At 33.7% G+C, this 25,550-nt stretch overlaps 2 pseudogenes; both read right to left on the bottom strand.

Moving 5' to 3' along the window:
- Window positions 1-2,888: 2,888 nt before the first annotated feature.
- Window positions 2,889-3,977, bottom strand: LOC149254356 (transcription factor SRM1 pseudogene; annotated as a pseudogene).
- Window positions 3,978-5,540: 1,563 nt separating this feature from the next.
- LOC149254357 (uncharacterized) lies at window positions 5,541-23,639 on the bottom strand (annotated as a pseudogene).
- Between the last annotated feature and the right edge of the window lie 1,911 nt (window positions 23,640-25,550).

The raw sequence follows: 25,550 nt of genomic DNA on the forward strand, positions 1-25,550 counted from the left end.
CACACATTTGGGTTTTTTTAATTACTTAAATAAGTAACGCATGAATTCTTTGGTGCGTAGATAAAGCATGAGTTTACAAACATGAAGAATGGGAACGGTGTGTCATGGAGGATGACAACTGAGATTGAACATGATCCTTTCCTAAATCAAATGGGGATATGTACAATTGTGATATATATCAAACCCAATAAAATAACTGCAACAAACAATTTTCAATAAAGCAAATTATTGGAAGATAATAAATATTAATAAAATATATTTGTTAATTCAAACTGACTATTGAATTTCAAATTATATATCTGTTATTGATTATTGAATTTCAATTTCATACTAGAAATTTAACATGGCGTAGTAAAATTACAGAAAACATGGATTCACTTCCGGATTCTGGGAAGTGAGTGATGACGATTTTCTCCCATTTCATTATCGGTGCGTTGGCTGTCCTGGAGAATCATAAATATGGCTGTTTCACAATGTTAAAAATACTTATCTAAAAGGTTCATGCACTGTTGAGCTTTTCAGTATTATTATTTTTTTAAAGGTAAAATAATGATGTATTTATTTGAAAGATGTTGTTATTAAGATGGTATATGATTCATGACCATTTTTTCCTATTTTATTATGTTGCCGGAATCATAAATATATTTATTTCACAATGATAATAAAATATTTATTTATGTTTTAAAATATTTTGTTGGTGAAAATTATATAAAAGAAAATTGTTGGTTGTTTTCTTAAATTTTTTAATTGACCACCTAGGTTGATTTTTGGGAATATGTTTAACATATGTCTTTCTCATGAATATGCTTAAGAATATGCTTCTTCTGAATGCTTATCAATAATTGTAGTGTGTTAAAAAGTTTGTTAAGTTGCTTTGATTTTTAATAAATTTAAAATTTTAGATTCTTACCATGTGGCTCTGTACTGCGTTAAAAAGTTTGTTAGGTTGCATTGAATTTTAATAAATTTAAAATTTTAGATTCTTGCAATATGCCCTCCAATCAATTTCTTAGGGATTTGAGATTATTTAAATTCTAATAAGTTGGCAAATTTTATTTAGCAAAATGCTCCATTACTTTTACTAAACTTTAAAAATAATATTCATGCCATGCGGCTCTTTGCCAACCAATTTTTTAAGGATGTGAAATTATTCCAATTCTAATAAGTTCCTCATTATTATTTATTATTATTTATAATATTCATTTATATAAGAAAATGTTATTTAGCAAAATGGTCCATTTTAGAATAAGATATGTAATTTTATTGTTGACCCAGAACCGTTTTATACATGGTTAAACAGTTAAATGTGTGAAATGGTAAGGCATTCTTCCTGTTGCAATAGTTTTTTGTTATATTTATGAAACCCTAAGCTATATTAACCATATTAACATTTTTAATACAGTTGTACTAGTTTATTAATAATCATTTTTTTTAAGTAATAGTTGACAAATAACTGTAAATAATGAATTGCCCATGGGGCTTTGGATTGACGGTGAATGGGTGTACTGTTAAGGCACTCCTTGTGATAGGTCACTGGTTCAAATCCCCAGTGGGTGCTTTAGTAGTATTATAGAGAAAAAAAAATGGTAAATAATGAATTAAATTTATTTTATTTTATTATTATAATTATTAATATTTTAATCAAGATAAAAATCAAGATCAAATAGAAATAACTAAAATTAAATAATAATGTAATCCAAATAATAATAAAAATTAAATAATAATATGATCAAACTAATAATAAAAATAAAATAAAATAAAAAGAAATCATAAATTAAATTAATTTTATTATTATTATTATTATTATTTAAATGAAAAAAAAAAGTCTTTTAGAAATAACTAAAAGTAATTAAAATAAATAACATTAAGAAAAATAAAATGTCTGGCTCCGATCGTCGGCAATTCCTCCGCCCTCCACCACCCTCCGCCAACTTTCCGCACTAAAGTCGCGATATGATCTGGTCTGACATAATTGCCCGATTTCCGCCAAATTCTTGCTGCGGAGAGTTAATGCAAGTTTCAATTCGAATTTTCACATAACCACGGGCTGCTCCCTGACCAATTCGACTCGGCACCTGCAGCTCACCAGCTCACCAGAAAACTCACTCCCAGGCTCGACTCGGCGCCTACAGCTCACTGGAATACCAGAAAACTCACTCCCGGGCTCAACTCGGCGCCTGCAGCTCACCAGCTCACTAGAAAACTCACTCTCGGGCTCTGCAGCTCACCACCCAGGCGACAGACAGGCAGGTTCATTCATCCAATTTATTTTTTCAACATCACTAAAGTAGCATACCACATCCAAGTTCATTAGGGCATACAATGAATGAACCTCCGCCAATAATTAGGGCATTTGGGTGAATTAGGGGCACTTTAATTTTACATATGAAGAAATTATTTCGATGATTGAACAGAGATCTGTGTATTGAATGTAGATTTTCTAAATTTTTAATACTTCTTTTAAACATCTAATAAAGGACTGTGAAGAAATCAGATGCAGTTACTAAAATTTGTTAGAAAATGATTAACAAAGATTACTCCTCCACAACATCGACATTTGACATTCCACCGTGAAGACAACTGCAGATAAACTTTAATCATGCTCATTTACACTGCCCCTCAAAGAAAAGCAGGGTCATGCCAGGAGATGTTATCAAATTCTGTGCATTATTGGGGATCATATCATTCCCCTACAATTGGAGGATGCCGAGTTACAAAAGATCGTGGCAAATCATAATGTCAAATACAGAATGAGAATTTGTAGCTCTTAAAACCCAGAAAGACCATCTTTCAGGTTAATTTGTGGACCACTTTAATGGAAACAAAACAGATACAACCTTTCTGCCATGGAAGCAAAATGATAAGGATGACTTGGCTTAAATTTGAAATGGCAAACCTACAAACTTCCTGAACTGTATTACAATACTCAGTTTCCTTGTTTCAAAAAGACAAGAAAATTATCAAATGAAATTGACATTTCAGTGCACCGTGTACCAATCTGTCAATATTGAATATACATAACTTGTTCATGAAGTTTGAGGTTATTGACCTTAGGTTGACAGCTCCTTGATTTCTAAAACTGCACCAGATTTGAAGGAAAATCAGGGCCATTGCCTCCAATTCTATCAATCAATATCTGACACAGAGATATAATGAATTTCATCTCAAACACTCTTTTGTACAGAAGAACATCTTGAACTCTTTCACCTCTAAAACACATGGTCCTTAATGACAACAATAAACAAGTTTGCCAGCATATACAGATTTGTTGACAGAGCAGTGTTGCTTCCTACATTACACCATAAGGGAACATAAAGAGCACACTTACATGTACAAGTTAGATTCAGTCCCTCGCTTTTAAGTTTTGAGCAATTGCATTCTTTCTATTGATGCATTGTTGGCTGAGAAATGGCATATGCAACTGGCACAACATTCATGGGAGTACCGAGAACTACTGATCCTGGCAAAAGGTCCACTTGAAACATAAGGAAGATGTCCAGGAGGAATAATGATGGGAGTACCAGCAGCGGAACTAGTAGGCCCAGCAATAGGTTGACCCACAGGAGGTCCATATGCAACAACTCTTGGTAGAGATGGCTGAGACAAACTCTTAGGAGGCTTTCCCGCAGCTCCTGCGGAACCATTCTCTTGACCTGTGATAGGTCCCTGTGGTGTTGATGTGTCTCCATCGTTCACGCTAGTGATATCATGAATACTAGACTGTCTTTTGTCTTTGTTTGCAGAGTTCAGATGGTTATAATATTTCTGAGCATGACTAGCCACCTAGGTAGGAGTCTTAGATATGACACAATTTCTGGAGATGCTACGCCAGTCACCTTTACAAAACTTGTCCAGTCCAAGCAGAAATAACCTGCTTTAGCAAGAACATGATGTGCATAACTCAGTTATAAAGTTCAACTAGGCATACTCTATGACCTCCTTCCCTATCCTAAAAATTTTATGACAGACCTTTCCATTCCTATTATTATGGCACTCAACTGCACTTTTAACAGATCTTTACTACATTTTATAGCAAGTGTTCAAGAAAAAGAACAAATAAACATGTGGATTATTGTGTGCCATAAACAGTGCTTGAGCAGGCATCCTGCATGTGTCTATAGATGACAGTGCCCATATTCAGTAGAGTCTGCCATCATCACTGGAGCATATATTGCTTATTCCCATAGCAACTCCTCAAGATTGGAAGAGTAACCAATAGTTCCCACAACATCAATAGAACAAACCTACCTTACCAAGACCACATAGAAAATACATAGCAGGTAGCATCAATGCAACAGATATTAAAACTCAAGACAAGAAACAAGACAAGAAACATAAACAAGATTTGTTGATGTTCATTGAACGATGTTCTGTCCTTTTATGCTTGTGATAAATTGTTAACTGTCCTATTGCCTAAATCAACGTCGGTTGTTATCTTTTAGTTGTGTGTTTGGTGAAAGTGTTTATTTTGATCTTGTGTGCTCGTGTATATATGCGTGTTGATGTTCTTGGTCACATATAGTTTATGGTCTGCTAGGATAATGATGATGTTGATTAATTTTCAAAATTTTAACGTGGATGCTCTTTTTTTTTAGGTTGTTCTATAGTTCTGCTTCCAACCAGGATTGTCCATGCATTGAACCTCAATGTGGAAGACATAAATTATCAGCCAATCACACAATGTGGTCTTTTGCCAAGAACACAATGTTTATCTATACAAAAAAAAATTGTTGTAAAACACATCATGGAAGTGATGGTCATGGTTGAAGGCTTGTATTTTATCTAGTCCATGGTTTTACAACTTCCAGTTGTACAACAAGTGATAAATTTTCGATAGATTAATTTAGCTTTTGTATAAGCATCATTACATGAAAAGATGCTATGGAAACACGAGGGAAGTATTATTCAATACTGTGGTAGTTTCCACGGTCTTGAGGAAACAGTTCTAGCATTTTGTAATAAATTGAATATAATGAAATCCATTGCAGTGAATTTCTTGCTAGAAATCTGTTATATCTCCAACATGAGCGATTTTCATCAATTTTTTTATATTTTGGAGTACCCAAAAATGTGACATTTATGTTGGGTTCATTCTGAATCTAAATGAATCCATCTTCCCCAGAATAATGAGTCCCGGGGAAATCATAGACATCTCTACATTGTCATGAATTTGACATGGCTTAGGCCCAGAAATGGCATTGGTTCTAACAGAATTTATAAACTTTGCCTATGAGGATGCTCTTCTAGAGCCGTGTCTTCATGGATAGGCAGTAACTACAAAAGTAGCAATCAACTCAGAAATCAACCAAATTTAATGCTTTTTCACATGCATTGGTGTACATTGTAAACAGAATAGGTATCAATGGTTTGACAATTGAAAATCAAATAGAGCTGAACGTGCAACTATAAAATCAATATGGGATCTTTTATTAGAAACTAAATATTGGCATGTTTCATCAGGCTTGTTTGTGTTGGATCATGGCATTTAGAAATCGAAGTTATCCCTTCTGAACAGGTATGGAAGGAAAAAAAGGGAACTCCTAGATCACTTGAATAACACCTTCCTCCGAACCATTTTCTGACTCGCATGTCCTGGATTGCACTGGCAAAGAGACTTGCAAATTTTTCATAGGTACCTGCAAATGAAATGGATATTGACCACCATAAAGATGGATAATGGATGAACTAGAGTAGCTCTAAATTGCCAAAATGGCCATGCTGAGCAACCATACATTGCAAATACTAACATTTAATGACCTTAGAGTGATTCAATATAGTTATGTTGGTCAAATTTTAATTTATAGAGTGTTTCATATAGGGAAGATAGCGCAGTTTGCATTAAATGTGAGATTCAGGATATGCAATCTGTTTCAAAGGTAATGAAGAAATTAGGCTTCAAGACCATGGAGCAACTAGGATATATAATTGCTATTTAATTCTTAAAGAGAAGATATGATTGTAAACAAATCTATCTATTATTATAGAATCAACAATTGCAGATGGATGAGCATGCCCTCTATTCAGAGCGATAGCACTAATAATTATACATTTAAGAACTATTATTAGAAACATGATTTTAGGTAAGTAAACAATAATAACAAATAATTGAGTTTATAAAGTTAAGTTTTAGGTGAGCCTTTTTTAGAGCATCCATGAAGATAGAGTAAAGAACCCTATTTGATTAGTTGGATTCCACTCATTGAGATAAACAAAGAAATGAGAGAAATTTATTTGTAATGTAACCAATACACTCTGTGCTTTGTTGAGGATATCGAGTACTTCTTGAAACCAACAATTTCACTCGAAATTTGTTTCTCTGATATCATTCCTCACTGTCCTGCTATTAATTAGTTAACACAAGCAGACATGAGAATATATACTTATGAAAGAATAATTAATCAATAAGTCACAATGGCATCATAGATTATGTATGTGGACATACACATGCAAACAAGACTTAATAAACCAGAAAATAAAAATCCATAACATAAACAACATTAATTCATCACAATTCGTAGATACACTCATGAATATTTACCTAGCCAGAAATTGTCCACCAAGTGGCCATAGAAGAAGGATGCTACACTAAACCATAGTCTCCCTACTGCACCAATTCCCTTTGCAATAGAAGCCAGCTCCAAGCTGAGGCTACAAATCCACAAGAGTGAACTTTTAGTGTGGCTGGCTATAATTCTCTTCTCGCAATCCAATTGCTAGGTTCACAGATAACATTTACAACTACAATGGTCCCAATCCACGACCCTTTTTCCCTATTAGCTTGCACAACCCAGTGAATGGAATCACCTTCTTTTCTCAGTAGTCCCTCAAACTATTCTTCTCTCCAAATTTTGACACAAACTGGCAAGGAAATCTATATAGAATTCTTATTATTGTAATTTATGGAGGATCATCCCACATTGAATTATATTGTTCCTGGAGAGATATTGATATGCTATGTGATTTGTTCATTGGTTGTTGATCAGTAATGAAAGGTTTTTTTACTATGTTTATAAGGAATTTATTCTTAATAACACTATTATTTCTCAATCACGCAGTCACTCTTCCCATCTCCACCTTGTATTTCATCCCAATAGTTTTCCCAGATCACAACGCTATTTTGGCTTGACTTCTCTGTATTTCGGATCTTGTGCTTGTGGATTTATCATGACAGTAAGGACCTAGTGTTTTTAAATCAAAGCAAATCTTCCTCATGCTCAGTGTATAATAAGTTAGAAAATCTGAATATTTCTCCAAGAAATCACATCCATCATGATGGTCTACTATGCTAAATCCCCCATCTGACCACTCCACTTCCTCCAAATCTTGCACTAGTTTTTCCTCTACAAAGGGATTCTTAGATAAAAACTAGAATATAAATGAAAGGGTGACCATAGTATCATGGCTTGCTTTAACAAAGTTTAGAATTACATATCACACTTTTTTTTGTCTTTTCTTATTGTATACTTCTAGATTCTCCTTAGAAAAATAATATTGACAACAGATCAAATTTTACCTTACCTTTATATGTATTCATGAGATTTATGGGGTTTTGTATGATGGAATAAGAAAAAATAGTCCAAAAATGATATCCGAATCAATATGGATAGACACAACCAAATTTGAGACTGGACCAGGATCTGAGTTTTGCAAGAAATTGAATTGTAAAGTGTGGGAAGGGCATTGATAAAAAATATCCTATCATTGTAGTCTCCTAGGGACTATTCTAGTTTTGTAGGGCATTCAAGGCCTTCCTATAGGCAACTAGCTCCTATTTGGATCTGGCAATATTGAGGTTTGTTTGAGTCGTATAATTTCTGTGGACTTGTTCAAAGTTGAAGAACAACATTTGAATCAGTGCACAAATTGCCAAATTCTTCGAGAATATGCATGGAATTGGATTAACTATAGGTGGTTTATACGCATACTTGAAGTCCCAACCAAGCCTACCACTAGATTGATAAAGATTACATATGTGTCATGTCACCTAAAGAAGTTTTGTTAATTATGAGAAGTAGACATTAAATCAATACTCAGTGCAACACTCTTCAAAACAATCATTGAATACTTGTAATGTAAGAGCAGTCCAACAGTGGAGAAATTCATCATCTATTACATGAATTCCTATTTCAGCAAGTATGAACCTCTTACAACATGAGAAGGATTAGGAAGGGTATCTCTTCATCCTACAGAAGGGCCTCATGATCACATGTTGCTTAAAAGACAGAGTAAAGGTTTCTTCATGAGCAACTAAAGGTTAATCATTTCATATCAGTCTCAAAATTGTAGAGTGTGGGAAGGGCACTGATAAAAAATATCCTATCATTGTAGTCTCCTAGGGACTGTTTTAGTTTGGTAGGGCATTCAAGGCCTTCCTATAGGCAACTAGCTCCTATGTGGATCTGGCAATATTGAGGTTTGTTTGAGTCATAAAATTTCTGTGGACTTGGCCAAAGTTGAAGAACAACACTTGAATCAGTACTCAAATTTCCAAATTCTTTGAGAATATGCATGGAATTGGATTAACTATAGGTGGCTTATACGCATACTTGAAGTCCCAGCCAAGCCTACCACTAGATTGATAAAGATTACATATGTGTCATGTCACCTAAATAAGTTCTATTAAGTATGAGAAGTGGTATTCACCGGGATTCACCTTTTCCATATTCTAATATATGTCATGTTTTCAAATTTATGTACAAGTACAATCAATCTCCAAAAAGGTGAGGAACTAGTTGAGATGTGCCCTTTTTGTAGCAACTCCTGGATATGCCACTTGATCTCTTAATTTTCCAAAATGGAATGGTCGTATATCAACCCATTTGGTAGAGGTTCAATGAGAGTAAGATCGATCAAATGGGTTAAATGGCAATGCAAGGGTACTCCCTTGGGTGAGGAGATGTTTTCCCTGTATTATCCCATGACCTTATCCACTTGCTTCTACTACGTGGAGGAACCCATCCTAGGGTCCATAGATGTGGCCATGATCTTCTCCTTACTTTGAGAGCGAATCAGAAAGAAAAATAATTCCCCAGTTTGGGAGATGTCTTACAACATTTCTTTGTACACATTAAAGAGATGGCATTAGGTGGATCTAACGACAATATATTATATAACTTATTTCCCATAGTAATAATAATAGTGTGATACCTAGAGTCATAGACAACATAACTCTTCCACAAGTATGGTTGGCCTAATAATACATCACAAACCTCAAGAGGAGCAACATCACACAATGCCTCATTTATGAAGGGTAAAAAATCCATGTAATAAAGTAATAAAGGAAAAGTTAGACCAAGGTCATGGGACACATATTCCAAGTTGAATGTTGGGCAAAACATCCTTGTGGGTTTTCATTACGATTATTATGGCTAAAGAAAATTGGGAAATGAAATGGAAAAGGATTTTAAAAGGCAAAGAGACATTAATTGGAATTTTATTTATGAAAATAATCGAAAGTAGGAGAAAATGAAGGTGAAAGGTCACAAATTTTCATGAGAAGAGGAAATGAAGGAAAATAATGGAAAATTAAAGAAATTAGAAGCCTCATTGATAAAAAGGCTTATGATGATCAGTTGGTAACCTTTTGTCAGTTTAGTTTTGGAGCTCTCTATATTCTCTCTCTCTCTCTCTCTCACTCTTGGACACTCGGAGCATTATTAGCATTGAATCAAGGAAAGTAAAGGAAGTAAAATGAAGACAAAGGAAAGCAGGGATCAAGCAAGGAAGAGCATCATCTAACAACTACATCAGGATTATTTGTGGGTATCCATTTGCATATGTGATTTCCTTGATAAATTTTGCATGCATGGTACACACATGTGTGTATTTGGTTCTCTTATTGTCATTGTCATGGGTTTTTCCAGGTGTGATAGTGTTCTTCAACCTTGCCTTGCCATTTCTAGATAGCCATGGTGTGATGCGTTCTCTTGTATTTGGTCAAGCAAGATTTCTAGATGGTTTCCAAAGTGAGTGAGGTGGTATCTGAAAGAAAGAATAGAAGGCCGAGAAATCCTTGAACCTGACTCGGATTATGGTAAAGTTATATTTTGTGTGCCTCGGTGGACCTAGGAATCATCGATCGGTGACTCACGGGATATACGGTAAAGCCTAGAGGTGTGTGCCCTTAATCAGGCCTAGAATTTCTAGACTAGTGAATGGTGAGATATCTTGTAAAGACTAGAGCATGGATCCTTGATTAGGCCTAGGGATACTCAACCATTGTATGGAAGGATATACAATAAATCCTGGAGACTAAGAGACAAGCAAATTCCTTAGAGTGTAGGTGAAGAAATCTAGTGGAATCCATGCTTGTTTAGGGCTAAGTGATCTGTTATGGATTGCGGTAAAGCTTGAGGAAACCTATTTTGGTTTGGTTCTGAGTCCCATATTCATGCTTGAAATATGGCATGAGGGTGATTGGCTGAAAGAAAGATTTGGTTCAGCCAATCTATGGTCAGGTGGTTCATGGAAGTCCCAAACCTGGTTGGCTTTTTCATTCATTCATAATAGTTTCTTCTCCTTGGTATTTCATGTGTAAATGTATTGGCTTATATGGCTATTATATCCTTGTTATTTATGTTGGTTATGGGTATGTTTTATGACAGGCTTGATGTATGAATCTCATCATGTTTTGATTAGTAATTGAAAGTATAGTGAATATGTGACATAATAGATGATAATTCAACTATTGTAATATGGAAACAATTCTTCCTTACGAATCTTAGCTAAGTATGAGACCCCTATTCTCAAGTTTATGTTATGACCTGCAGATTGCATATTTGTGACATGTTTGATGAAATGCCTATCATGGCTAGTAGGGGTACAGTCAATTAATTGATAAAGTGTTTTCATTTGTACGTTTGTTGCAATGTCCTTTATTTTTCCTGAAATTTTCATGAAGTTATGGGCAGCGGCTTGAGTCCTGGACCTGAAAGAGTGGCATAGAATCCAAGGTGATTAGCTCAGATCTAGCTGAAAAAGTCCATAGTCAATGGCATGCCCTTGTTGTGGGAGTGACTTGAATGCCTCAGTCGCATGCACGGATTTTTAGGGGAGTGATTGGGGGTCCATATAAGTGAAATGTCAAGCTTTCTTAGGGGTTGGTCACCTCGAAGGGTTGGTTGGCTCCTGAAGGTTCTGTAGCATGTGTGGAAGGTCAGATTGGTTTGTTTTTCTCAGTTCTACATCATTAACTCTACATTGGGTGTTGAATCACATCATAGTATCCTCTCGTAACATGTTTACCCTAGCAGACTGGTTAACTTGGGTAAATATGCGAATGTTTTACAGAGTGGTATGAGGGCATGGTTCAACACTTGGACTAGATGGGCATAATATGTTTAACATGCATGCATGAATGATGTATATGTGCTTGTTATGTATGCATGGCGATGGTCATCGTTATAGTTCTATGGTCATCAAGAATGTTTGATGAGGTTCTTGTTTGGATGTGTTTGTCATGAATGCATATCGATTGTATATGCATTTGTTATGCATGTCAGTGTCTATATGTTGTTATGCATGCATTGTCATGGCCATTGTTGTGGTATTTTTTCATCATGATTCTATTTTGATGTTTTGATGCTGATGTGTTGGCTGACATAGAGTAGGAGATGTATATGACCAGAGGGAGATTACAACACTAGACCTCGAGGTAAGAGAAGATCGTCATATAGGTTTCTATGTTGGGAATGCAGGTATTTTAGTTAACGGATTGTTACATGCATTAGGGTTATATACATGTTGTCATCTATTGTTTTTACGGTTATGAGTATGACAAATGTTTGTGAATCAGTATGGTCATATGCACATTCATCTGATAGTCATGCGTGGTAGTAACTTGTTGTTGTTCTATGTTATTTAACTTAATGATTATGTTATATGTTGTTGATGAGTATGTTATATGTTAACTTGTTGTTAGTATATGTTTGTTAACTTGACGATTAGAGTTATTTCATTTAAGATCTTGATGTTATATGTATCTTGTTGATCTCGATTGACCTGTACATATGGTCATGGTTATGGTATTCAGGTATCACCCGACGTATTTGCGATATTTTGTTGTACTAATATAGAGCGACTGTTCAAGATGTGATTGTTATGCATGAATATCAATTATTTATAAGTTTATGATGTAAACGTGTTATCTAGTTACTGTTATGCATATCATGAGCTTATTTATGTTTTATTTGATGTGTTGTGAAGCTATATTGTGCTAATCTAGATTGATTGTGTAGACAATATATCTTCCAATGTGATACATTAAGGTATGAGTTTGATTATATCGTCTATCTGGTGTTAGAGTGTTTGATTATGTCATCTAGTTGATTTATTTAACATGGTATGTTTGCAAATTGTTTGAATGTTCGATTAATTGCATGATATGAGTGTGTGTATGTAAGATTGTATGAATGAATGGTCTTGTCTTAAAATGGTTTAACTAACACATATGTGTTGAGACATCTAATATGTACTTGAGTGTAAGTAGGTGATAATTGTAGCATTATGTATTATGACTTATGAATGTGAGTTGATTGTTGATTATGACATAGTTGTTAGACTTGGTAAAGGGTGATTTCAAATTGATAGATATGTTGTCTTGATATTTGGAAAATGTGGCTGACATATTTGTTCAGTTACAAGGTAGCCTATTTGGGACAAAAAGGTAATATAACTAGTATATTGTATATTTATTTATGGGCTAATAATTATGTGTTTATGGCAGTATGATACATGAGATTGCATGGTAAGAGATTGCCATGAAATATTGAAGAAGGCTTAGGTTGAGCTTTCCTTTGGAAGCTTTAGAACCATGGGGATTGAGTCATGGTGTTGTTTGTTTGTGCTTTTTTTTCTTTTGAGAATTTTTTTTGCTTGATTTTCATTTTTTTTTGCTTGATTTTCAATTTTTTTATGTCTAGTGCATGGTTGTACCACTTTGTTTGTGATTTCGTATTTCTATTGGTTTTCATAGTTTTTCTCTTGTTGGCTTTCTTCTTCTTGCCTTTCATGTTTTTAGGGTCTTGGGATTTGGTTGGGAAAGAGGAAAGTTAGTGGAGATCTGGGAGAGTTGAATCAAGTCCAATAGGTAATGTAAGAGCCAGATGAAGATCGGTGCATGTATAAGGGTAGTTGAAGGCAAGTGTATGATAATCATTTGGATTGGTTGGGTCCATTTAGGTAAATGGACAGTGGTAGGATAGTGATGAGAAAGGTAAAGTAAATGGATTTGAGACATTAAATTCTTGTGGAGGAATGATTGCTTATGCAAGTGAATGGCATGAAGAGGTTCCTAGTATTATGGGGAATCAAGTCGGAAGAGTAGTCTCGACCAATTTATGAGGTTAGTTTCATGTGGATATGAGTTGATATTATGCGTTTATAATGTGACTATGTTTATGTTATGGACATGTAATTCTAAGAAATACATTAGAGGAATGTAAACAACGTAATCTGTAGCATACTAGGATAAGCATGGATTACAAAAAGACACTGGAAGAAAGGTTTCTTGGTAGAGACAATGTGGTTTTGGATGTGTAGTGCTACTGTTGTATATATGTTCTGCATATTGTATATTCAGTGATTGTACCTATGGTGTTGTGTGCCTATTGTACATATGGTTTTTTGTGCATATTTCATATTCAGTGTTGGGTATAGATGGTGTTATGTACATGTTGGATATGCAGTGTTGTGTACATATTGTATAGTGTGTATGATGGATATGCATTGTTGTGTGCATATGGTCTTATGCACATGTTGGATATGCAGTGTTGTGTACATATGGTGCTATGTACATGTTGTATATGTAGTGCTATGCACATATGGTGATGTGTGCATATTTTACATGTGGTGTTATGTACATATGGTGTTGTGTGTATGATTGTACATGTGGTGTTGTGTGCATGTGGTGTTGTGTACATGTTGTAGATGTGATGTTTTGTGCAGATGGTGTTGTGTACATGTCTTACATGTGGAATTATGTACATGTGGTGTCGTGTACATGTCATGTATGCGGTGTTGTTTACATGTGGTATTGTGTAGATGTTGTACACATGGTGCGGTGTACATGTGGCTTAGTGTACATGTTGTGCAGATGGTATCATGTACATGTGATACTATGTACATGTTGTCCAAGTGATGATATGTATAGGTGGTAATGTGTACATGTTGTAAATGTGGTACTTGTGTGTACATGTGGTATTGTGTGCATGTTGTACATGTCGTACTATGTATGTGCATTTTGTAGTCATGGCATCATGACATGTGCATTTTTTGTATTGTACTATGTGTATGTTTGTGTATTGTGTTGTACACCATATGTCAGAGTATGTATTGTGTTGTGTTGTACACTGGATGTAGTGAATGTGTTGTGATGTATATTAGGTGTAGGTGTATGCATTATGTGGCATCATACGTTGTCTGTGGATGTATGTGTTTTGATGTACAATGTGTGTATGTGTACATGATTGAAGAAAAGAAAAAGGCACTTGGTGTGGTAACCGATCTAATGTGTGTACAGAAAGGATAATGATAAAGGTAGAAGGGAAGGATCGATTAAAGGATAAGTATCAATATTCTATTTCAGTTTCATTATCCATGTGATCTATGATTCTAATATATGATGGCTACATGTGATCTATGATTTTGGTTTATGATGATGGCATGTGATTCATGATGAATACACGAATATGGCTAATATCAAGCTTGATACCTATGAATATTTCTTTGAGGGTAATTTTTTCTACCGCTTGATGAGGCACCCTATTTGGAACATATACAACAGTAGATGTAGCTTCTGCCCAAAGTAACTTTGGCACCTTTTCATCATGGAGCATGGTGCAAGAAGCTTCTACTATAAACATGTTCTTCATTTTAGTTAAACCATTATGTTTAGGAGTATATGGCACAATTGTTTCCTTCTTTCTCCCTTCTTTCCTGCAAAATGTTATGAATTCATTTGACATGTATTCCCCTACATTGTCGGACCTTAATATTTTGGTTCTATTTCCTATTTGATTTTCCATCAAGGCTTTGAATTCCTTGAACATCTGAAAGGCTTCATCTTTGTGCTTAATATAGTATATCCATGTTTTTCTTGAGAAGTTTTCAATGAAGGTGATGTAGTAGAGATGACCACCAATAGAATGCGCATGCATTAAACCACATATATTAGAATGAATGAGATAGGGGATTTCATTTGTCTTGTTCTTACTAGAGGGGAATGGTCCCCTTATTTTCTTTCCACTTGAACAACCTAAACAAACTCCATCATAATGAGCTTGAACATTGGTGATACTTCAAACCAATTTCTTCAATTTCAGAAGTACATCATAGTTTATATGAGCTAGTCTGTGGTGCCATAACTCACTGAGATGATTGGTATTACAAACCAATGTTAGAAGAGGCCTTCCAGTGACTCTATAGAATCCTTCAAATATCGATCCTAATGAGAATGCATCTCTCATAGTTGAATCAGTAGACCAAGTCAAAAAATTTCCTTTGATGAAGGAAAGCCTAATCCCTTTATCTTCTAATGCGAATATAGATACCAGATGCTTCATTAATCGTGGTGCATCATAACAACATGAAGTAGAACTGATTTCCTAGAATTGAGCTGAAATTTGACGGATCCAAAGACTTTCACAATATGAGTGGGGTTGCCTCCAAGAATGATCTTCAACTTAGTCTCCCTCTCTACCAGATTATAGAGGACTTCCTTGTATCCAGAAAAATGATGAGTGGTCCCACTATCGACCAGCAAACTATCCCACGAATCTAGTGGAGAAGAACTATTAAGGGTAGAAATAAGAATGTATTCATATTTATTTACATCATTACTTTCATACCTGAGAGCCCTTGAATTCTTTTGAGGAGAATGATCTTCTTCACCGTCGCCTGAGGTCTCTTCTTCTTCTCTCATATCTTCTATCAAGGTTATTCCTTTGATTTTTTTTCTTCTTTTGTTCTTGTTATTTCTTTTGGTGTTGTAATGTTTCATCTTTCTCTTCACGGGACAATCCCAAGCATAATGATCTTTCTTGTGGAAATTGAAGCATTCAATATGAGATAATGAACTATCATTCCTTCCTTTTTTATTTTGAGAATGAGGCTCCCTTGATGGACCTCCTTTTCCCTTCTTCCTTTTCTCATGAGTGATATATGTAGCGGGCTCTCCCTCTTCATGATTTTGAATCCTTCCTCTTGTTATCATCCTTGATTCTTCTTGAGTAATATTCCCAAGAATTTCATCAAATGATGAAAGGACATTGTTGTTTCTAATTGTAGTAATGAAGGTTTCCCAAATAGGAGGGAGACCTCTAAGAGTCACAACTACTAGTTCCATGTAAGGCACATTTCTCCAACTCTCTGCAATTGATCTCTAATGCGAGAGATCATCATAATATAGGATTGAACAACTTCTCCTTTGTTCATATTGGTTTCCTTGAGTTCATATTTCAAGGTGATGATCTCATTGAAGTTGTTGATTTCATACATGACAATTATCTTGCCATACATCTTTAGACTTTCTTAAATTCCCAACATATGTAAGTAAATGATCTTATAAACCACGAGTTATAATTTGATTTGCTTTGGACTCACCTTTCTTGTACCTGTTCTTGAGGGAAGGGGAAGTATTTTTTGGAGGCTTGGGCATCCTTCCCTAGATGTATTCCAGCACATCATTGTTGTCAGCTATGATCTCCAATTTGAATTTCCATGCAACAAAGTTTGATGCGTCACCCAACTTTTCATGCTTCTTGACGGTAGAGGATGACATCTTGACCTTGACTAGGCAATCTGCTTTATAAAAATGAGGGCTTCAATGTTTATCTTCTTTTGGGCTTATCCTTTACCTTAGCTTCAATTCCATGTTAATTTTGTTTTATTTTTCTATGTTGTATCAGTTACTTTAGTCCAATTTACTTTTTCATTAACAATGCATCCAATTATTAGCAATATAACCAATCATAAACATAACTAAAGAAAGAAAAATATATGTAGTGAAAAAGAAGAAAACAACACAACCATAAGAGACATCAGATTGGTCCAAGACCAGAGAAAAACCCCACAAGGGAGAAACCCTTTCAAATCTTCTTCTTTAATAGATCGTCATAAAAAATTTCCAACAGAGAGTACACTGATCCCAATACATATATTTTTAGTGGAGATTTACAAAATAGATCTGCAGATCTACAGATCTATCTACCATTAGAGAGAAACCCAAAACTACCATATCATTGAAGCCAACTGAAGCCAACTATCAAACCCAGAGTGAAAACCCTGGACGCTCTCTCTGCCACTATGTGAGGGCATCTATAACTACTCGGACGCTCTGAGGAAGACCCTGTGTGTGTGTCTGGGGTCAAGCTCACTAGATCTGCTTCAAAACCCTCAAACTCTCTCTTCCAATTGCTATGCGTGCATCCAAGATGTCCTCGACACTCTCAAGACCAGTATGTGCGAGTAGCTGGGGTCTGAAACCTTCAGATATGCCTCTGAAGCCTTGAACGCCCTCATAAGCTTTTGTGCCAGTGTCTAGGGTTCTCTAAACGTTGTCTTGACCATTGTGTCCCAAATTTAAGGGACTAAATTTAACAGTTATGTGCCAACGTCAAAGAATCAAAAGACTCTAGATTAGAGTGAGCTTCGCTCCTATGATTTTGGACCCTTGTGTGAACTCCTTCTGTCATACCTATGTGAACCAAGACAAAAGAGAAGACTACAAGATGGTTTGATCAATGTGACAAAATGAGCTTGAGGTGGATTCTATTTATAGGATTTCCTAAGGGTTCACTTGGGGTTGAGGCCGACCTAAAAATTTCCACATGTGCTTAGGGCTGACCCATTCCATAATACATGTATGAATAAAATAATTCAAAAATCAACTTTCGCTTGACCAAATAGGGTGATCTTTAGGTCAATTTTGGTCTTCTCGAAAAGAGAAATTTAATGCATGCATCATCTCGATCATTTGAGTTTTACAATGTTGAATTTGACCCTAGTTGCAAAAATTAACAAGGTTTCCCACTAGTCCATGACATGGTGGGTGACTTTGAGGAGCGGAAAAGTATTCTTTTCCCTATCGGAAAAATTATGAACCAAAAAATATCCTTCCAACATATTTAACCATTTATCTATGACATTTGCATCTTTCTGACCTTCAAATATAGGGATATAGAAGTTAACATATACCTTGAAGGGAGAGGCACCTCCAAGGTAACTGCTGGATGAAGATGCATCACATGCTGGCATCCACCGAAGGATCTGGGAAAAGTTGTCCATCATCTCATTCCTTTGCCACTCGAGGGATTCTTCTAGCAACAATTTTATAATATCTCCTACTCCATCATATTTCTTTTCTTCCCCCATGGGCAGTCATCGGTGTCGGTGGGGATGGTCTTGCAAGGGTTCAACCAATTCAGGTCCCAACTCCTTATACCTCAACCTCATTGAGGACATGCACAAAAAAATAGAGAAAGAGAAGACCACTTTGATACCACTAATCTGGATTTATGCAAGAATGAAATGAAATACAAATATAAACAACAATATAGAGCTAGAACAAAAACATAACTTTAATTCATTAATAACAAAATACTGAAAATTGTTACATGCAGAATGGAAATAAACTAATTCGGGTGACGGTATCTTATCTTTGAAAAGATATTTAGTGGCTACATGCTTTTTGAATTGTATTACAATGAGACTCAAAGGCTTATTTATTTTTGAGAAACAATGGAAAACACTAAAAGTCCAAAAACCTAATGCTAGGAGATGAAGCAACAAAATTTTGCGGGCCTTCTTGGGGTAAATTGGTACATTAACTTCACAACGTTATAACTTTGGCATGTGATTTTCATTTAAAAAGTACTATACTTCATTAAAAATATCTATCCGAGTAATAAAATTTTTGACTACATAGTTTTAGCAAAGGCTATCAGTTTGCCAATTTTCCAAAAACACGTTGATTAGAGCCTTAAAATGTCTCTAGAAGTTCAGGACCCAAAAAAATGCCAAAAATAGTAAATTGTGCTACATTTAAGGAAACTGAAAGAAACAATGTTGGGGGTCCAAGTAGAATAGGCGGGTGGCCACCAATATCTACCTAGATCAACTACATACCTTGATCTTGCTTATCCGGAAGTCAAGTTTACTCCCGATATTTATCAATATCACAACACAGGAGTAATCACTACTCCACATGCATGGCCGAGTTCTTGTTTTGATGGCACAAATACATACAATACTTTCTATCCAGAAAAGAGAATAACATATTCCCATATTAGTATTAAAACTATAACCACAACATTCCTCTTATCTATAATGTTTAAAGTTCAATTTTCTTACCTTAGGTTTAGCCAAGGTTGGTAAATGGACAACAATGTCCAAAGGTTATGTGTCTAATACGATTAGAACAAAGCCTAGCCCCTTATGCAGTGTCTTGAAAACTACCATAGAAAACACACACTCAATACATCTCCTCAAACAAATAAACATCTAAATAACTGCAGTAGTAGCCAATGAAGTTACTTTCATGTGCACAGTTCTTCAACGATCTAACCTAGATGCATACCAAACAACGTCTAGTATTAATGTGTAGAGCTATGTAGCGGCCATTGGCCTGGATTTCAGATTTACATTTACTATTTCTTCTATCTAATCACATAAAATAAAATTAAAAACATGAATGAGATGCCATTGTTGGAGCCTTCTCTAAAACCCTGAACAGGAATTGAAAACAAAGAGAATAAATCAAGAGAGAGGAGGATCTTACTGTCTTATCTGAGACATTATTTGTTGCGCATATGTGGCAAAGAAGGTTACTTCTTGCTGATTGACTTAACAAATGATGCAAAAGAAATGATTTGGCAATGCGTGTTCCTGTTGAGACCCTTCATAAGTCAATATGGACAATTATACCTATTGATAACTTCAGACATTCGTCTCTTAAACCCTAGTCACGCTGAGATTCATATCCTCAAATCTAAAGCCCTCTGGCTAGGTAAGGCTTCTTGGCATTCTTTTACACCAATGCTAAAATTTAGCTTCTAGGAATTTGAACCATTTTGGGGTTCTTTATGGGGGTGCAACAAGTTTCTTCTTCAAAAATGCATCAACCCTCAAAACTATCCCAAGCAACTAAGCATCCACGGAAAGTTATTTTGTCATAAATTTTATACTTAAGGAAACTAAAATACTTATAAGTTTTAATTTAAAATAATTAAAATTAAATTATAAGAAGCAAGAGTGTGGTTTCTTTCCTTGGCTTTCCTTGACCTTGCTTTAGAAAAGATTTATTTCATATTTATTTCCCTCACTGTAGTAGTGTTATAATGTGATAAGATTGGGATGAAGAAAGAAGATGAGGTTCAGATCACTAATCACACATTTGGGTTTTCTAATTACTCAAATAATAGAAATGTATGTGGATAACACATGAGTTTACAAACTTGAAAAAATGAAATGGTGTGTAATAGAGGATGACAACTGAGATTGAACATGAGGGATATGTAGTATTGTGATATATATCAAACCCCAACAAAATTACTACATCAAACAATTTTTAATAAAGCAAATTATTGGAAGATAATAAAAATTAATAAAATATGTGTAAATTATTTTTTTGATTACAGAGGAATCAGTAACTGGAGCAGCCTCGCAACTCGCGTTACACAGGGTCGATTCTGACTGTGCCTCGCAACTCGCGTTACACAGTGTCGATTCTGACCGTTACCACTATAACCCCTGGGAACTACGCCCGCCTCTCTCCATAGCTCTGGGCTAGTCCGAGGGATTTGAACTCGTGACCTTTCGTACGGAGCCCGCTTTTCTAAAGAACTTCACCGCATTGTGATTACCAACTCACCCACCCAGTAAGACTAAATATATTTGTAAATTCTTATTGGCTAACTCCGTTCAAACTATCTTCAATCCCCTTAATACATTTATCTGTTATTGATTATTGAATTTCAATTTCATACTAGAAATTTGACCTGGTGTAGTAAAATTACAGAAAACATGGATTCTTGGAAGTGAGTGATGACGATTTTCTCCCATTTCGTTATTGGTGCGTTGGCTGTCGTGGAGAATCATAAAGATGGTTGTTTCAGAATGTCAAAAAACTTATCTAAAAGGTGCATGCACAGTTGAGGTTTTCAGTATTATTTGTTTTTTTAAATGGTCAAATAATGATGTATTTATTTGAAAGATGTTGTTATTAAGATGGTATATGATTGATGACCATTTTTTCCTATTTTATTATATTGGCCGGCTGTCGTGGAGAATCATAAATATATTTATTTTACAATGATAATAAAATATTTTAAAATATTTTAAAATATTTTTTTGGTTAAAATTATATAAGAAAAAATTGCTGATTTTTATTTTTTATTTTTTAATTAATGCTCTAGATTGATTTTTGGGAATATGTTTAACATATGTGTTTTTTGGAATATGTTTAGTATATGCTTCGTCTCAATGCTTATTAATAATTGTAGTGTTAAAAAGTTTGTTAGGGTGCTTTGAATTTTAATAATTTTAAAATTTTAGATTCTTGCCATGTGGCTCTGTAGTGTGTTAAAAAGTTTGTTAGGTTGCATTGTCCTTTAATAAATTTAAAATTTTAGATTCTTATCATATGGCTCCGGCCCACCAATTTCCTAGGGACTTGAGATTATTTGAATAAGTTTATTAGGTTGCATGGTCCTTTAATAAATTTAAAAGTTTAGATTCTTGTCATATGGCTCCGCCCACCAATTTCCTAGGGACTTGAGATTATTTGAATTCTAATAAGTTCGCATATTTTATTTAGCAAAATGCTTCATTACTTTTAATAAATTTTAAAAGTTATATTTGTGCCATGTGGCTCTTTGCCAACCAATTTTTTAGGGACGTGGGATTATTCCAATTCTAATAAGTTCCTCCATGATAAGTTCCTCATTATTATTTATAATATTCATTTATATATAAGCAACCGTTATTTAGCAAAATGGTCCATTTTACAATAAGATATGTAATTTTTTTTTTCTCAAGTTAAAGTTGACCCATAACCTTTTTATACATGCTTAATCAGGTGTGTGCACTTGTAAGACATTCTTCCTATAATTTTTTTTTGTTATATTTATAAAACGCTCAGCTATATTAACCATATTAATATTTTTAATATGGTTGTACTAGTTTATTAATAAACATTTTTTTAGAGTAATAGTTCACAAATAACTCTAAATAATGAATTAAATTTATTTTATTTTATTATTATAATTATTAAAAGACAAAATGAAATAGAAATAACTAAAATTAAATAATAATATAATCAAAATGGAAATCATAAGTTAAATTAATTAAAAATAAAAGTGAAAACAAATTTAAAAATAAAATAAAATAAATAGAAATCAAGAATTAAATAAGGAAAGTGTTTTTATTTTTAATGAGTTTTAGTTATTTAAATTTTCTTTTTTATTTAAATAATAATATTAATAATAATAATAGTAATAATAAATCAATTTAATTCATGATTTCTATTTATTTTATTTTATTTTTAAATTTATTATTTACTTTATTATTTTGGCCATATTATTATTAATTTTAGTTATTTTTATATGATCTTTTTAATTAAATATTAATAGTAATAATAATAAAATTAATTTAATTTAATTCATTATTTACAATGATTTTTCAATTGTTATAGAAAATTTATTTATTATAAATAATAATTCTTTAGTCAAAACTAGTTGTTATTTTATAATGGCTAGAAAACATCTTTATATATCTATTTAATTTGATGTAAAGATTTAGTTCTCCATCTTGTCCTGAAAAAAATATGACAAAAAAATTATGTTATGCGATTTTCAACAAAATATCTTTTAAGATACAAGTTATGAATCACATAGCCCTAAATTCAGAAAACATTTATTTGTCTGTGTTATTAGTTAGAAATATTATTGTTTTCTTAACTGTTGAAAAAATGGTTTATTTATCTCAAAGATGTTTTTATCAAGGTTGTGTGTAATTGATTACAATTTTCTCATATTTCATAATAAGTGGGTTGTCTATAGTGGAGAAAACATATTTGTTTCTCAATGTTAATAAAAAATTTATTTGTCTATGTTTAAATAAAGAAAGATACATGTAAAGACTGCTTTCTTAATATTTGCTAAATTTATATTTAGTACAGATTCTGGAAATATCTTAGAATTTAATTAACTTTAAAAAAATCAAACAATTGAATATATAATAAACATGAAGATGGCAAGAAGAGATCGAACAATTGAATCCGCAATAGACATCAAGATGCCAAAGAGAGGTCGAACAATTGAATCTGCAATACACAATTAAATCACAATTAAATATGTAATAGGCATAAAGATTCTCCTCAATATTGCTATTTTTTAAAATATTGATAAACTGATTTATTTATTTATTTGAAAGATCTTATCATCAACATTGTGAAGGATTTAGTTATTTGAAAATTCCAAATGTAAAAATATCTATCCTACAGTTGAATTTCCCAAAAATATACATGTATGGGCGGCTGAATATAATAGTCACCCGCGACTGCATGCAATTTACTGAAGGGTTGCGTTTTTAAATCCCATTGGCATCAGCTGACCATTCAGAGTGCATATCCAACCAATCGTCATCGAAGATCCTAAAATAATACATCAAGAAATATAATAACATAAATAATACATCAGGAAACATAATAACATACTAAAATATAAACAAACTTTTTAATGTTATTATGATAATATGAAAATAATAAATCTGAAAACATGATATATATTAGAATATGGCAGAGGTGAATCCCGGTGGGAATATGTCATGCAATTAATTTTAAATGGCATAACCTATTTAAAAATAAAAGATAAAATTTATATATGCTAATAAATTAACATTTACTATTATATATACTATAAAAGATAAAATCTGTATAGGTTGATAAATTAATATTAATTATTATATATACTATAGTTTTATTAGTGTATAATAAATTAACATTAATTATTATATATATTATAATTTTATTAGTGTATAATAAATTAATTATTATTTTTTAATTTAATGAAAAAATTGTGATTTTATTTATGAGTGGTAAACTAAATTATATTTAAAGATGTATGTACCAATTAGCTTTCTTTGCAAAAAAGAAATAATTTGTTTTCCAAAAAAAATTGGTTTAGGGCTTCAAAACGGCTCTTGAAGTGACACCCAAAAACGACAAAAATTAGTAAATTGTGTTACAATTGAGGAAATTGAAAGTGTTGGGAATCCAAGGGGAATGGGCGAGTGAAAACCAATATCCACCTAGATCATTCCTCCCCCCTTAGGAAGAAATGGTCTCCATTGCCTTGAATGCCTCCACCAGATGGGAAACTTCTCTTGAATTTGGTCCTTAGTGAGTCACTTGTCTTAGGGCAGGAGTTGGTCAACTTTGACAACCCGATATAATTGGATCTTCTATTGGTGAGTGGTATTGATTTGTGTGTCCATAATCTGATCAGTTGTGTCCTAGTCTATGAAGTTTGGATTGATATTTGTTGGTGTTAGCCATTTTGCGATGTCTAATGTGTCCAACAATGGTGGAAAGTATGGTTGAAGGAAGTCCATATTAAACACTGGGTGCAAGACAAGGAATTGGTGAATGTTGAACTCAAAAGAATTGTGACCCACACTCTTGGTGATGTTGTTAGGCCCATATCGGAGAGGTAGGATCTTTCCATGGGCTCCAACAAGGTGTTGTTTCTGCAAATGCAGCCAAACATTGTTACCCACATGAAACTTATTTGACACCTGATGTTGATCATGTTGTTGCTTGTACTTGGCATTGGACTTCTCCAAGATGTCATGACCTGACTGGCGGACGTGTTGGATGCGTTCAATAAACCTAGTTTCTTTATCAACCTCAGCGTATACACGTGTGGATTCTATTTGCGTAGTTGGTTGAGGCATGGCAACATCAATGACAAAAAATAGTTGAAATACCAGACCTACTTGAAAAGGAATGCGACGAGTCAAGCTATGGAGAGATATGTTATAGTTGTGTTGCACATAGGGAAGTCTCTCATCCTAGGTTCATGGATGCTTGGAGTTGTACATGTAGAGTATGTGAACTCACTAGTAGAAAATGAGAAATTAGTGACTGAGTGACTAAAAAAGTTAGTCACCGCAGCTTTTCTAAGTGAAATACTACAAAAAATGAGCAATATTACACTACTACACCAAGGGCACTTTTAAGACAAAAGAAATATTTTGTCTTAAAAAGCCAGTTTTTATTCTAATTATTTTACATTAAAATTTAGTATCATCTGAATTTTCTTAAATATAAAATTTAAGAAAAAAAAGTTTGAGACAACAATATTTTAAGACAAAACTTTATATTTAAGACAAAAAGAACTTAAGATAAATATATTTTAAGACAAAAAAAGTTTAAGACAAAGTATTTTAAGCCAAAACTTTGTATTTAAGACAAAAACAGTTTAAGACAAAAATATTTTAAGGCAAAAATAGTTTGAGACAAAAATATTTTAAGACAAAACTTTATTTTAAGACAA

Source organism: Pinus tabuliformis, chromosome 7 (genome assembly GCF_031772625.1).
Source record: "Pinus tabuliformis cultivar Carrire ecotype Pingquan chromosome 7, CPIR1, whole genome shotgun sequence".
NCBI lineage: Eukaryota > Viridiplantae > Streptophyta > Pinopsida > Pinales > Pinaceae > Pinus > Pinus tabuliformis.